Consider the following 16,037-nt stretch of genomic DNA (forward strand, 5'->3'; position numbering starts at 1 on the left):
TTTTTATTTGTCAAATTGATAGCACAGGTCTAAGGATCTCCATATTGAGAAAACGCTAATTAGAGTGAACCAGTTGACCTCTGGTTATCTTAGCTCTCCTTGAATTGTGCATTTCTTACCAATTTAATTTTTTCTTGTTTAACAAAAATATCAAAGACAAAACAGGTTTACCTATTGACAACGTGTCACAGAAATTCTCACTTATATTACAGAAGCTTCATACTGGAACACAGCAAGAAAGTCTAAAACTGGCCTGGGGTTTCAGTCCTCCATTTATTATGCACCTCTTACCCTGCATGGTGTTACTTATATCATAATATGGAGACATATGGAGTATTGAAAAGAGCACAAAGTAATTTTTTTCAGATGATTTTGAGTCTTTAGATATTTTTTTGTTTTTGGTGGCGGTGTGTTTGTTTTTATTCCTCAGGTATTATATAGCAGTATTAACTATAAGCTACGATTGATTTGAATATTGAAAATACTTAGCTCCAGAAATTTTGTTCTCTGGATGACAGACTAATGGTTTTGATAATAGTAAGATAGTATAGAGTAAATAAAACATCATGAGTCAGGTCCTGTTCTACATTGCATGGTAGGTAGTGGAGGAGTTTATGCCAAAGGGAACAGATATGTTTATCTTAAAGCATGGTCTTGCCATAAATCTTTCACTTAACTCTTCTCACAGCCTTACACAGTGTGAAGTTTTTCTGTCAGTGTCCCTATTCATTTTCAGGAGGTTGTCTCTGCTTACCTAGCTCTAATTCCACTGGTATGGAGCTGGTCTATCAGTCCTTTGTCTGGCTTGTGGTGCAAAACTGTAAGGGCGTTCTTGGAAACTACATGTAACTATTAACAAAATTGACCACAATTTCCATAGAATATACTGGAAGGCAATAAAAATAGCAATTTCAGTGTTATTTCAATTTCCAGCATCCCAGACTGAGTCATCTCAAGTCACTTAATGTCTCACTAGGAGAGTATAAAAGGTATAAAACCATACCTGAATACTACCATTTGATCTTTGCGTAGTGTTGAACTGTAAGGAGAAAGTCTCGGAATCAGAAGTCTTCAGCAGTTTTGCAGAGGGCAGCATCTCTGTCTTCATGTCAGGCTGTATTCACCTTTCCAGAAACGTAAGCAGCAGCAGAATGGCAGGGGTTGGGCACCCTGGTATATTCTGTACCCATCTGGGAGTGTAAAAGGTGCCTCTCCCCAGCTGCTCTTCCTGCAGTTCTGTTTCTGAATCTTTGTTTCTGAATCTTCTGTTTCTGAATCTTTGGCTTGTAATGGTTTAGACATGATTTTTAAGGATTTAGATCCCTCCTTTGTGCTGGTTAGATTCCAGGATCTCTCCTGACATGCGGTTTTAGTCCTGTTCTCCCTTTTCCACCTGTTTCAGAGTATCTTTTTTTCCTTTCCTGTGCTGCATGATGAAGACGCAGAGCTCTCCGGTTAAGTTTAGGGCCTGAGAGCTGAGGCCATAAACCTGGATTTCTTAGAAACACCACCAGTTTTCATGGCAGGTGCTGATCATACCGACCTTCTCCTTTCTGTGTCGACCCATTAAGTGCCTTTATCCGCGGGCACCGCTTTCACCCGCGGCCCTACAGCTCTGCCAGTCACCCAGGGGCACCGCAAGTGGCCTACGGCTCTTCTCTCTCCAACCAAACACCGCCTCAGGGCAGCCAGCAGATCCCTCACAACCTGCCAGGGCTGGGGTCAGGCCCTGCAGGGAAAGGGAGCTGCCTGCAGCTTCTGTGTGCCTTGAAAGCAGACACGTAAATACTAACAGGTGAAAGCATTTGAAACGATACGAAATGCTTTGTTTATTTCAGGAAAATAGTTGGCACAACACAGGGACCGAATGATGAGTACAGTCAGAGTTTACTGTGTGAATTGAGGCAATTTTATTGTTTTGTTAATGCCACTTCTTTCTTTTAGTGTAAACTTGGATCTTCCTTTGATATATATATACAGTGCCAGATGTTCGTGTTTAAAAATATGCTTTGGCTAACAGTAAAATATCTTCTGCTTAATGCCTACACGATACACGCTGCAAGATAGGTGCTCTACTCTGACAGCTACTACAGTGTATCCAGATGAACTTTTCGCTTTAATATTTAAAACGAGATGTTAAGAATAAAAGTGTTCTGGTCATTAAATGAGAATTAACATGGGAAAGCAGCTGATTTATAATCTGACACTTGGCTTCTCTAGTGCCTGTTGCAAAGAAATGGTTCTCTTAAACTGTACATTAATCATGAACAAGAAGTTCAGAAATGCCTCTTTCTGTCCAAAAACTTTTATTACCAATGGAACAGCTTTCATAGTATTGGAATGAGCAAATAAATGTCTCAAACAAGAAATTCCTTCACGTCCAAATGAAGTTAGCTTACACCTCTTTCCCAATGAGTTTATGTAATTGTAGTTGTCTTCCTTCTCCTCAAAAGGGAAAAAGGGCCTGGGACAACTTTGCAGGTAAATGCACAGTGAAGTATAATTTGTATATTCAGTACATATTTTCAAGCATATAATAGCTTTAGCTAGAAAAGCAAAATGTCCATTTCATTTTAGAAAGTGGTTGCTGTTTGTCAGTGGGGTGTATTACTAAAATGATCACAGGCAAAAGCTGTAAATCTGGCAAAGAACCATTCTTTTGCTCCTAATTTCGCAGCCTGTGTGATTTGCAAAACAGAGCAAGTTAAACAAGGGGAATAAATCTTACGTTCTGATTTCCTGGTATTGCCTGGTCTGCTGCTTTTGGAGCATAGATGAAAGGTATGTTGCCTTTCGGATTCAGAAATTGCATGTTGCCTTTCTGCAGCCTGTTGGCTTGCTTTTATGCCTGACAACTTTTCTGTTGTTGTGAATGGTAAGGTCATTTCAGACCCACAGCTGTGCATCGACTGAAATCTCCTTCTCTAATAGAACCAGTACCACTACCTACGTTCAGGTATCACTGCACAAAGTTCATGTTGCTATTCAAATTTCTCAGCTTCTGTCATCCTGATACCAGCTTCGTTCTCTCTCCAAGAAAAAGTTCCCAGGCTGTCTTGCTGGTTCTCTGCACTGTCTATACTATTGACTTTTCGAGTCTTCATTTGTTCCCCCTATTGCACTGTGGTGTAGTTCAGCCGTTTATTCCTGCCCTGTTTACCTGACCCAGCCACTTCTTAAACCATGAAGGCCCTCCCCTGTTCTGGCAATGCTGGCAGCCTCTCCTTCCTATTCCTCTCTGTATCCTACCCCCAAACACTTTTCTTTTTTTCACTTTCCCAGGCGCTGTGGAAAAAAGTCACTAACAAAATATAGCCCCATCCCTATGCTGTTTCTCATGTCTTTTTTCCTGTTGTGTCTTGTCTATCTTAATAAAATTAAGACTCTCTGCTCTTTGAGAAAGAATTATGATTTTCTATATGTCTTTGTAATGTCACAGAATGGGGTAATGTGTTTTCTAGTATTTGCTGTGACAGTATGCATTTCAAACTAAAGCAGGATGATCTAATCAAGATGACCAAGCAGTATAGTGGTGGCATACTAAGGAGTTAGTGCTTGAGCTAGTTCTAGCTCTCTTGTTCAGAGGTGATTGGTAAGTAGGCATTTTTTTGGGTGCTTTTTAACAAGACGTCATGGGAATTCTTTTTTAAAACAGTCTTTTTTTTTTTTTCCAATCATTTCAGTAAGGGGTAAAAGTTAAATTTCAGATCTTTGAAAACAATAGGCAAATTTCTAAGAAACTGTGACTGAAAATCAAGGAAAAATACATTTTAGGTAAAACTAGAGGCAGAGAAGAAGGCTTATAATCATGCTGATTTTAATTTTTCATGTATTTGTCTTTACTGTTTAGATAAAAACTTCTATCTAAGCTTCATTTTTTTCAAACATTTCCAGCTATGACTTTACAGTTGTTATTAAGCTGTTAATAATATTTAATGCAAACTGCAGAAAAACTTTGATATTGAGTAAAAGTTAAACAATGGAAACAACTTGCTATTCCTTTTTTAATTAATATTTTTTACATAGGAATTCTGTTGGCTTAAGCCATAATACAGATTCCTGTTCCTCAGTAACTGTATCCCAATGCTTCAGTTGATGTTAACCCCAAATATGTTTTGTCCTGATTTCTTTACGTAGTAACTTGTTTAGTCTGTACTGTTGTTGATAGGGACGTTTTATTTACATTAATAACTCTGGATTTCCTCGTTAATCAACATGGATAAATTACATACGTGAGAAACATTTCTTCTGATCAACTTTGAGTTTTCCATACTTGAGAAGCTTCTTGGTATTTTTCTTGTGTTACAAGATAGCAAGCGTAGCAGTGCCTGATCTGACCTCTTTATAGCATTTATTATTTTATATGATGTCAGCTCATAACGCTCTTGATTTTAAATGTGCCCGTTTCTCTTCGTATGATAATTCCAGTGTTTACTAATGTTCACCTTTGAACCCGTCCCGCTTTGGAGAAGGGGTGACCTGTGCAACGTGTGGTTTTTCTGGTAAGGTCACAGGATTGATTTCTATAATCCTATTACACTGTTTTTCTACTCACTCTCTTCCATTGTCTAAGCAGGCTGTTTTGTTACTTTTATTTTGATTGTAGCAGCATATTGAGCAGAGATTTTCACTAACTGCCGAAGTGCTGCCCTACTTCCTTCCTGAGGCCAAGGCATCTGGTGTTCTTTCACGTTACAGCTTAACTGATCGAGCGAACAACTTCCATTAAAAAGAGGCAGTCTTACCACCTCCCTTGCACCTGGCACTGGCATTCATCTGTCCCTGTGATCCGGTTCGTGGAACTATGCTGTTAAAGCAATTCCGATCTTACCAATAAAGGCTTGATTCTTCTGTGGGTTTTGCTCCCTGTGCAGGCTTACCAGAGATGGCTGCTGTTGTTGTTGAGAGGAAAATAGAGGAGCGCATAGCAAAGGAAGGAGGACATAGAAGTGTGGAACGTGTCCTTTCTGCAGTGATCTGCATCAGATCCATTTAACTAGCGTAAAACTATGCAGAGATTTGTAACAGAAGCATTAAGGTTGGTATGAATGTAGTATGGATGGAAATGCATGTGTAAGCATAGGGAGAAAGAGCAAAACAAAGGGTTAAAGAAGTGGCATATACTGATAACGAAGAACACCGTTTCCAGGACACCATCCTCAGCAGTATCTGTGTGCCACAGCACAGATGATTTGCCAGCGGAAGACCTTGCGTCCTAAGATCAGGAGGATGGCAACAAGGTTGTAGTATATCACGTATATCATTCTTTTTCCTGTTAGCTGAACAGGAAAAGAGACTGCAGGCAGGCATTTTAGGCCTATGTTCCAAACAAGGAAAACAGACAATGGGCAGCAACCTGGCCTAAGATTTATGGAAGTCGAGGTAAGCAAGATCCTGAGGCAAAGGACTGTCCTATCATAGCTGATGATTCCTGAGGGATATCCTAAAGGATATGCTCAAAAAATCTAGCTTGTTACTGCTAAGAACAACTTCTGCAACGCGTTGAGGCCTTGATAGTTGACAGCTCTGGTTCTCTGTTGTGCACGTAAGTTATCCTGACCAAACAGTTTGGAGACACACATCGTGGTGCTTATAAGTGAGCATGAGGGTATGAGTGAATTATATTTCCGGGAGAATAAATGTCAGTAGGTAGAATCAACTTCTTTGGAAATTTTGTAAGTAACTGTTGCTTTCCCCTTGTCTAACATGTTGAGTTTTATTACACTAAGGTCTCTTCAGTTAATTTGAAACCTCATAAAATAGACAGTTTTCTCTTGCTTTTTGTGTTTCTTTTTAGCATGTGTTTGTTATCTATTGTCATTCCAACTTGCTGTGGCATTTTTGTGGCCCATTTGTTCATTTTAGTTAGATTTTGCTTTCCATGATTCTAAGTAGCCGCAGTGACTGCAGCTTAGATGCCACAGTACACACCCCTACCACTTTCTACTTGATTGGTCTTACGTTATGGTATATTTATCAAAACAATTATTTTGAGACTCTTTGCCATTAATGAAAATTATTGTAATGAAATAGAATATATAATCCAGTATTTTACCTTGTGTCTTCTCATCGTGTTCTACCTTATTTCTTCTCATCTGTGGCTCTCTGTGCCTTAGGGGTGTTTTTGTTTGCTTGCCTGTTTGCTTTGTTAGGGAGGATACTTCGCTCACTTTTGGCTTTGGAAGAACTTCTTTTCTGTTATCTGGATGAATAGATCCAGAACAAGAAGTAGATCATCATCAGTATTAGTTGTTCTATTCAATTTATTTTGTACATGATGTTTGGTATGACTCTTGCTTATTGTTTATACTAGGATCAGATTTCCAAATTTGTCTGAAAGGCTCCTATTTGATTCTAATAACTTCTTGAAGCTCATTGTTTCTTCATAATGTCTTATCTTTTTCCCAGCAATAAACATGCTTTTGGAGAGACAGAGCATGTAAGATGTATCTAGGTTTTTTTCTTCCTTATTTTGGTCTTTAGGCCCTTCCTTAGGTTACTAAAAATCTCCTTCTTAATAGGGTGTATTTAAAAATCAGTAAGTTTAAGATGGAGAAGCATGCATTATGGGGCATGAACCCCTTGCGTATGAGAAGTAGCTCCTTATATTTCTTTATTTCACTACATTTTACCATTCTCTCATCAATTGTTTCAGAAAATAGTTTACGACATCTGTCTCACATGACAAGGGTTTCCACGGTCTGTTCCAATGACACCATTTCCTCTGCCAAAAATTCTGAATGCGTCCTGGATCCGTGTGTACCTTCCCATCTCCTATGTACGATACTCTCTTCTCTTTCACAGTGTTGAATTGTATTGGGGATTTGCCCGTCATTCAGAGTGGGGACCATCTGGTGCCAGCTGTGAACACATTCCAGCTCTTTGTTATAGCATGAAGGAATTTAGAAAATCACACAGTTAAAGTTGATGCATGGCTGTGTGCCTTCTACGTGGCTTGTGTGCATACTTACACAGTAATTACATGATCGGGTACTGTTTAATAAAACACTGTATAGGATTATAAGACTTTATTTTTGTAAAATAAAGGAGTATTGGGCATTGAAGTTCCTGTGATGCTAGGCACTACACAAACTAGGTCTGAAAAGAATACCTACATTTCTAAAAGTTTGGAATGTAAATATAATACTGTAGAAAACAGAGGATATACACAGAGGAGAAGGGAAATGTTTGGAGTTGAGGGCGTTCATGTACCTAAATCAAGAAGTTGATCTCTCTAGGTTATTTCCAGTTTATGTAAAGAGACTTTGAAGGACAGTTTGGAACCACTTGAGGCTTTCCTTCATCAACATTGGTCTTCGTAGGAGCCTCTCTGCATTTGCTGTAGAGATCTGTAGATCTGTCTCCTACATCAGATACTTGTCTACTTTAGATATTAAAATCAGGTGGGTGTATACACCTTCTCGTCAAACACTGCTCATAGGCAGTGATGGGACTGCTTGTTTGGGGGCAGAAGGGAAGGCATCTTAGTAAAGTGAATTTCAGAGAAGGCAATGAAGAAAAGCAGTGACATCTGTTTTCAGATATTTAAGGGAGTTTCCCTCAAGTGTGAGGTGTAAAACAGGAAAAGGCATAAGAGGTTCATTTGAAAATACAACATGTGTGATAGAGGAGCTGGAACCTGGACTCCTGATACTGAATGACAGAGGGGGAGATAAGAAGGGAAGAGGTGCATGAAGCATCTGGGATTTATTTATTTTTTTCAGTAAAAGTGTGAGATTTTTGGGAAGTGTTTTAGACAAACAATAAAAGCAATTGAAACGGTATAATCTTATGTCTTTTTCCAGTTTTATGTCTTATGAAAACTGACCTAGCTTGCAATACGAACAAACCACAGCTGACTTCCTGCTGGTGATTAAGGAACAATAGGTGCAGCGATGAAAAGTCAGGAAGGGCCTTGAACGTGAAGACAAGAAACAGAAGCTGGGGATATAGTGACAGGTTCTCCAAGTGAGTGACTAGGAAAAGGGGCTTTGTAGAGTATTCTGAATGAATGCAAGTGAGATTAGGCTGCATTTCTCAAAAGCACAGAGAAAAATGTTGCCAAATCAGAACGTGGTGATGATGATAACCTGATTGAATGCTTTACTTGATTGGAAGAATTAAGAAAAGTATAATCCTAGAAACGTTACACTGAGGATATCTGCAAATTGTGGATATGGATGTTGGGATTTGGAGTAAATTTGGGGTCTAAGGTGATGCTAGCATTATGTGTATGAGCAATAGGCAGGATGATGATGTAGCTATACAGCTACATATACGTCAGTAGCAATTAAGTCATTCATGTGAAAACCTTAAAGAACTGTCCTCTGATATAATTGTATCGTTAATTATTTGGAGTTCTTCACTCCTATGATTGCTTACAAAATAATGTAGAATGTAGTCCACCTGCCAGGAAGGATTGGGTTTTAATTGTTTGGTTTGGTTTGTAATGTCGCAGTGGGATGACTAGCCTGAGAAGGTGTGTTCTGCATTTGTTGTGGAGGCACTGATCTTTTTATTCGTTTGTAGTAATAATGAACACCACATACAGCAATTTCTTTACAATTGAATCCTTAAGCCTTCTAATAACTACACTCTATAGTACTTCAGTAATATAATTAATTGGTTTGGTTCCTTATTCAGTTCCTGCCTGATTATGCAAGAATTCCTCACAGTAGGAGGAAGCTTTCGGTTTGCTTCAGGCCCTTGTAGCCAGGTCCTGTACCAACTGCAGTGATCCTTTCTCTTCCCCTTCAACGTGTCCTGAGATCACAGGTTGAGAAAGGGTACAGCCAAAAGGGCAGAGGAAATAACATCTGCACTTGGCTAATTTTCTGTTGCCTTGCAGTCTTGTGGGCATGGTAGCAAACAGGTGTGAATTAGAATTGTTTCTAGGCTTGCCTGACTTAAAACAGAGATGAGGTGACTTTAGCATCAGGGAGGCATAACCTCAAAAAAAAAGAAAAAAAAAGTTTTTATTATTATTTTTCCTCGTTAGTTCTGAAGCAGATTCAGATCAGTAGTTGTGGGTATATAAACTGATAATGCATTTTTGCAAGTGGAAGAAGAAATAGTATATTAAGTGTCTAGTTGTCAGCTGTCCAGATTAAAATACTAAAATGCGTAGTGTGCTCTAGGAAGTGAAATTTAAAAAAAAAGCCTTTCTCAGAAATAAGACCATTTGAAAAGGAATTTGATATTAATAGCCCTTCAATAATTTCAGGGTATTCAGAAAAAGAGCAGTGCTGGGCAGGTAAGGCCGTCACATGCAAAATCCTGAACGAGTGCACTTCATGCTGTTCCAGACATCTGCTGGCAAAAAGCACAGTGGGTATGGGTATGTGCTGCCTGCCTGCGGGGTGCTGAAGCTGTGTGGGGAGAGACGAGGCTGGAGGTTAGGCTTCCTTCCCTCTGCACAGCCCGGCTGAGGTGCTGCTTCTCCCCCTGCCCCGGTGTGCTCACTGAGCCAGGTTATCAGCCATATCAGCTGTATGTGAGATAAAATAACCAGAATTTGACATAGTCTAAATGTGGGGTTATAGGTTCTTTATAATGTGCAAGCTTATGACAGGTATGTGGCATACAAGTGTTAATTCAGCATTACAGAGGAAATAAAGATTTTTCTATCTATCCCGAGCTAACACAAAAAATACAAAAACATCATGTTTTTCCACAAATTCTGGAAATCACATCTCTTGCATGTGTATCAGTTTCCTTGTATGTAAGTGGTCCCATGTCAGGTGTCAGCAAAATGGGTGTCCTAATGTCAATACGCATAGTGAACAGAAACCTTTACATACAGTATTTTCATTTATTTTTTCCCCCAATAGAAATAATAACAACTTGAGTCCTTATCTCTCTGTCAGTGGTACAGACAAATAAACATCTCTTTCAGTTACTTTCAAATATTTATATCCTTGTGGAGTAATTTTTAAACTTGGTAATTTACTTGATAAAAAGGATCTTTCTGTGTCTTAAACCAGGTAGAAGATGTAGAACTAGGAGTAGTTGATTCTCCTAAATGTGTTATTTTTGTTTGTTTTTTGGACAGAAGGTGTACTTATGTTGATTTGTCTGGCTACATGCTGATCTCAGAAGACACAACTCTATGGTAGTAGGGGGAAGAACAGTATTGTACTCCTGGATAACAGCAAGAATGACAGCCCTGATGAATTGGCGGATCAGACTGAAGACTGTTACGTCCTTCTGAGATGACACAGGAAAGTTACAGGTAGAGGGAAAGCACGGGGCCCTTCCCTTTTTCCCTGTAGGCTGGATGCAAGTGCTGTTGCTGAATTTAGGGTATCACGATATTCCAGAGTGTAGTCCCTGGTTCTGTGCTCGTGTTCCATTGTAAAACTCTGTAGTGTCTTTACTGCTGCTGTTACACATTCCTGTTACATCGAAGCCTGCGTTTCGGTGCAGGAAAACCTTACAAAGTAGACATTTTTCTGAAACACCACCTTTTCTTTTTGGCGATTGTATATTATTCTAGGTATATGCTACTGTAAGTTATTATTAGTATGGTAGGGAGAAACATCAGCATGAGAAGTGACTTCATCTAACGCACTGCCAAGCTAGAACTTCTCACAACCTTCAGATGGGTACAAGAGCGAGTGTTTTTATAGCAGTAATATTACTTTCTGTCAGTTTTAGAGTTTTAAAATACGGTAAGATTACCTCATTTTCGTTTTTGCCACCACATTACTAAGAGACTAAAAATCTACACGTCTAGAAATGAGGTGTTGGTGATTAAGATAAAAATATCCCCTTTATTGGTTTTACTCTCATTTCTTTAAAATAATAAAACAAATCATGTATAAATACGAAAAAACAGCAATATGCAGGAGGTGAGCAAATGCACACTGCAGGTACTCGTGTCTGCCTGAGGGGGAATCTAGTGTGATCAGTTAATGCTGTACAAACCTCTTTATGCACAATATCATTGTAGCCTTTTCCGTAGCTGCAGCATTTTGTGGTAAAAATGTAAATCTTTTAATAGTCTAGACACTCAGATTATTTTCTGGGACTAGTTTGATGTCTCTTTAGTTGTGGGCTGTGCTACCTGGTTCATCCTTGTTCTGTTTATAAGTTTATTTATATATTTTTGGTTCTGCCATTGGGTTTGTCCAAATGCACCTTGCTAGCTGTGGGTCTGACTGAGTTAACGGGACTCTGAATGACTGGAAGTTTGTACTCTGAAGATCTGACTGTAGGCCTGAACCTGAATTTTTACTTTATTCCCCTGTCTATTTGCTTCTAATTCATGAAAAATGTCCTCTAAAGTGTCTTCAGGACCTAACGTACATCTGCCTTAGTACCATTCATATCCTATGTTCTCTGGATATTGTCAGATACGGTGAAAATATTTGTTATGTCATGTGTCAAAAACTCTTGATGGATGTGATTACTGTGTTGTATTTTTACATTTAATGGCTTCACCTAAAACAGGAGAGAGAATCACCTGTGTTTTCAGTAGTTGTGGTATTTCTCTTAGCTCAGATTCTGAAGCCAGAGTAACTACTTGAACTGTATTCAGGTAATTTTTAAAGATGTTGGTAGATTTCTTTTTTTATTCTTTGGGCACAAAGTACATTTATTTTATTTTGCACCGTGCTATTTTCTTAGTAGCCTATTATTACTAAAAGCTTTCAATATGATGATACACTGTGATGCAGACCAATAAAATAAGCAGGAAAAGGCAATAACTTTTACTAGCTCTCCTGTTGTTTTTCTATTTTGTGGATGCAGTTACATGACATACTATACAGCTGGAAGGGAAGATATTTTTATTTTTGTGAATCGCGTAATGTCTTCTGCTTACATGGAATGCTGTTCCCTGTCCTATTCCATATGACTGTTACACTTTCATTGAGTACTAAAGTTAAATAGCCCCGATGCAAACTGTAAAGGACTTTGCAAATCACATTAAAAATAGAGTTAGAGGGGAAAAATGGATATGCTCCATCTCTGCCTGCGTTAGTATTTGTATTGCATAGACTTTTTAAAGCAAGCACGTATCAATATAGGAAAATTAATGAATGAAAAGATCCAAAGCTTTCTCTGTATTTAGCAAGTCAGGAATAGCTTCTTCTTTTTTTTTCTTTCTAGGTTTATTAAAATGATATCTAAAAGTTTTGCAGTGTTTAATGGCTTTTTGCATATTCCCAGAACAACAGGAAAGCATCGTTGTCCTGCCGTACAGTCGAGAGAACAGCCACTCAGAAGCAAAGCCAAGGTTGTTATTTGGGTCCTCCTGCATTTTAACCTCATGCCTCCAGCTCCCTTTCTCCCGCAAAAACCCAAAGCCTCCGTTATAATCAGATGCTTCGTATTTCTGCGCACAAGGCCTAAGGTGTTTCAGTTTGGGCTCCCAAATGAGGAACACAGCGTCGGTGGCCATCTGCCAAGGTGTTTGGTCTGACTCCCTCCTTCTTCGCAGAAAGCCTATGGCAAAGGCAGAGGCAGAACTGAATGTTCCTGTGTGGCGTTCAACTGCCTTAACCGCATGCCCATTGCTCTCTTCCTGCAGTTGTCTGTCTGCTTCTCTGCACAACTTCGAGAGCAAACACATATAGGAACCTATAAATAATCTAATTCGATGCACAACCCTGATTCATTTCCTGAGCAGCGTGTGTCCCGCACACGCAGGGCGGCCGCGGTCCTGTGGAAAACTTGAGCAGAATGGATGAGGCCAAGTTAATACCATTAAGCATTTAAACTTTGCAATGAAATATTATTCTAATGGAGCTTATTATAGCTGTAGCTTGGAGTATTTTTAACAAGGGATGAGAAAAAAAAAAAAAAGAACGCTTTTATTTATAGTCGTAACTGTTTTCCTGTCTAACATTTGAATGTGAATATTCAGCTCGGTGAAATGCAGAGCATCAACCAGGAGGAGGAGGCGGCTGGTCTCCTTAGGGAGGAAGGGGAGAAAGAGTTCTGGGTCGCAAACACCATGGGCAGTAACTCTATTTTGCCCTTGAGTCTCGGGGCCAGGCTGTGGAGAGTTTACCCTAACTTTTGGTTTTCCTTCAGCATTCCCAGCACAAGAAATGATCTCTTCTGGAGTTTCTTGGTGCGATATATGTTGGGGGTGTTTAGTGTGTTGCTATAATCCATCTGTTAATAGCATAAATAAATTTTTTAAAAAGGTGATTTTTCTATCCATTTTTTTTTGCTAGAAAATAAGAGAAGGCACTCCTCAACTCCCAGTTTTCTTAAAAAATAAATAAATAAAATAAATCCCAGTCGTTCTTAAAAATATGTAGCAAAACCTTTTATAATAGAAAATTATAAAACTGGTCTCAGCTTCCCCCTTTAACCTTCCCAGTCAAACAGCAGTTGTGTTTGTAAACTACCCGAGGTGGGCTGTAGGCTCTGGTGACAGAGCAGGGGTACCGGGAATCACAAACTAGTCTTTATCTTTTATGCTAGAATTGATTAGGATGATACGATTTTTTCATTATTATTATTTTCCCCACAGAAGTCTTGCTGAGCCATGGGCTAGGTTTCAGTTTTTGTTGATGTTCTGCCTTACCCGTGGACGATGCATGAGATCTAGTGACTGGGCTAGTGATTTTCTGTGAGGAAAATGAAACCCTCATGCTTGGCTTTTGCATGTTTTTCTCTGGGTTATACAGTCTTTACCCACAAGCAATGCAGCAAATTTGAATCTCCTGTAAACAGCACTGTAGTTAATCCTGAGATACTCCGGCAGGTGAGAAAATTTTTTGGTCAAGCCATTCATTGAAATTCATTAAAATCAAAACACTTGCAAAATTAAATCAGTTCTGCTGGCATTTTCTTGCAAAGAAAAAATGAAAACCCTGCTTTTAACACCTCTTTTTAACGGATCAGTTTGCAAAGTTTCACATCCGTAGAGAAGTTGGAGCAGGAAGAATCGGTCTCGGCAGGGCAGGACACCTTAAGCCAGTATCTCAACGCAGCACTTTGCATCTTGAATCCGTAGCCTGAAAATGCTGCATGTCCTATCGGATATGTTGTGTCATTGATTTATTATGTTATTCCATCCTATGTGTTGATGGTAACCTTTTGGCAGGGATTGTTTTCCTTTTCTGGTGTTTCTTTTCTTTCTTTCTTTTTCTTTTTTTCCTTTTTCCTTTTTTTTTTTTGACAGCGCCTACTACGAAGGAGCTCTAATCCATGACTTGGCTTCCAGGTACTAGGATAATACAAGTAGTAATTATGCCTGCTGCTAAAAATTTTCTGCCTTATTTCCATTTGCATTTGTTTGCCTTCAGCTTCCAGTCATTGATTCTTGTTATTCCTTTCTCTGATAGATTAAAGAGCTCTTTAGTACTCACTATTTTCTCCCTGGGAAGGTGCTTTTACACTGTAATCAAGTTACTTCTCAATCTTTTTTTTTTTCCTTTTTTTTTCCTTAAGCAGATTGAGCTTTTTATGGATTTCATTTTTTTTTTTAACATTCTTGGATGATTTTTGTCTCTTTTCTATTCCTTCTCTAATTTTTCTATTAAAAAGCAGAGGTATAAAACTGTATTTTACTAGTCACATACACGGAAGTAAAATTACTTCACTAGTTACTCCTGTGTTTGTATGGTCAGAAATTGATGATGTTGAAGGTTGAGTAAAATAAACATGCATTTAGTATGACTTCAATACATCTGGATGTGTAATTATTGGAGGACAGAAAAGGATAGATCATTTTAAAAACATGGAAATGCTTCATAAACTTCAGAAGGGCTACTGATTCACAAAAAGTGGATGTGCAGAAGGGGCTGCAAAAGTATTTGTGTTTTTGCTGAGGTTTTTGAGGAGATAAAAGTGAAATTAAATCTCTTTAAAAAAAAGGGTAATACATCAAAACTTCAGGTACTGTAGCTTACACTATAATACATATTTTTCTTGCCAAAATTTTGTAGGATTGAATGCAAACCCTTTGTGAGTGACAGAGTGCCTGGGCCACAGGAAATAAATGGGTGGATGTGAATATATGCCTCCTTTACAGCCAATTGATTCCGTGAGTAGTCAGTTGCTTATATTTGGAAATCCTAGAACAGTTACATGATCTAAATGATATGCTGCAATAGAAGAATGAAGATAGTATCAATAATTTCTTTTGTTATAAAAGTAATCACCATTATGCCCTATAACAGTTCAAACAAAATCCACGGCTTCAAAGAGATTCTTGAAAGTTCAACTACTGCTATTCTTTTTCATTTTTATTCATACTTCAGGAAAAGGTTGAATTAAATTTACCTTACAGAGACTCACCAGATGCCTGTGTGGTCAAAGCATTCTTGATCTACCCAATGGCTTTCATGCATATCATGCTATCAGCATCTGAATTGAATCCGCACTCCCAGATCCATGCTTGTCCATCATGGAAACCATCATATTTTCAAGAAATTGAGCCAGAGACTATTTAAACTGTCAGTGCTGCGGGTCAGTTTAATGCAAATTTCTCTATGTTTTGTCTTACACAAATGTGAGATCACCACATTCGCCTTCTGTCCAAACTGACTTGCTTTCTGACTTCTAAAAGAGTGCCTTTACTTTGTGGCAGTGAAAGTTGAGGCATGTTCAATAAAAGATCTTTAGTTTTGTTGAAACAAATTAGTTCATGGAAACATGATAAATAAGGAAAATTAAAATAATGTACAAGATTTAAGCTGAAGCTCCTGAAAAGAGAGTAAAGGTGACTAAGGACGGAAAAGAAAGCCAGATGGTCTAAGAACGTACTAATATAAATAGATGCTACAATTTTGTGTTAACCAAAAAGTTACCTACCAAAGCTACCAAAATGTTATTTGGTAGATTTTGGTAGTGCAGGATGATTTAGGGGTAGAAGTTGTCCCCCTGCAATGATGAGCCCCCAGAGCCATTTTCAAAACAGCTATCTGTTCCTGGACAGAGATGAGAGAAGTGGGCATTCCCTTGAATGCTTTTGGGTACCCCAGGATTAGTCAGTATAAAGGATGTCATTTCTTATATCCTAGATTGCCTCAGTTTCTTCTCCCACATCCTGGAATAGGTCCCTTAAATAAAGGGAG

General features: G+C 38.6%; 1 long non-coding RNA gene across 16 annotated transcripts in view; it reads left to right on the forward strand.

Moving 5' to 3' along the window:
- LOC121063455 overlaps positions 1-15,657 on the forward strand; it is a 38,563-nt gene extending 22,906 nt beyond the window's left edge. For 14 of the 16 annotated variants that reach the window (XR_005815995.1, XR_005815999.1, XR_005815985.1 and 11 more), the window contains one exon: positions 10,052-11,705. This is a non-coding gene — a long non-coding RNA (uncharacterized LOC121063455). Of the gene's footprint in view, positions 1-10,051; positions 11,706-12,171; positions 14,183-14,906; positions 15,173-15,250 lie in introns of those variants that run through there. The other 2 variants (XR_005815988.1, XR_005815996.1) reach the window with 2 other exon arrangements.
- The last annotated feature ends 380 nt before the right edge of the window (positions 15,658-16,037 follow it).

Source organism: Cygnus olor, chromosome 1, assembly GCF_009769625.2.
Source record: "Cygnus olor isolate bCygOlo1 chromosome 1, bCygOlo1.pri.v2, whole genome shotgun sequence".
Taxonomy (NCBI): domain Eukaryota; kingdom Metazoa; phylum Chordata; class Aves; order Anseriformes; family Anatidae; genus Cygnus; species Cygnus olor.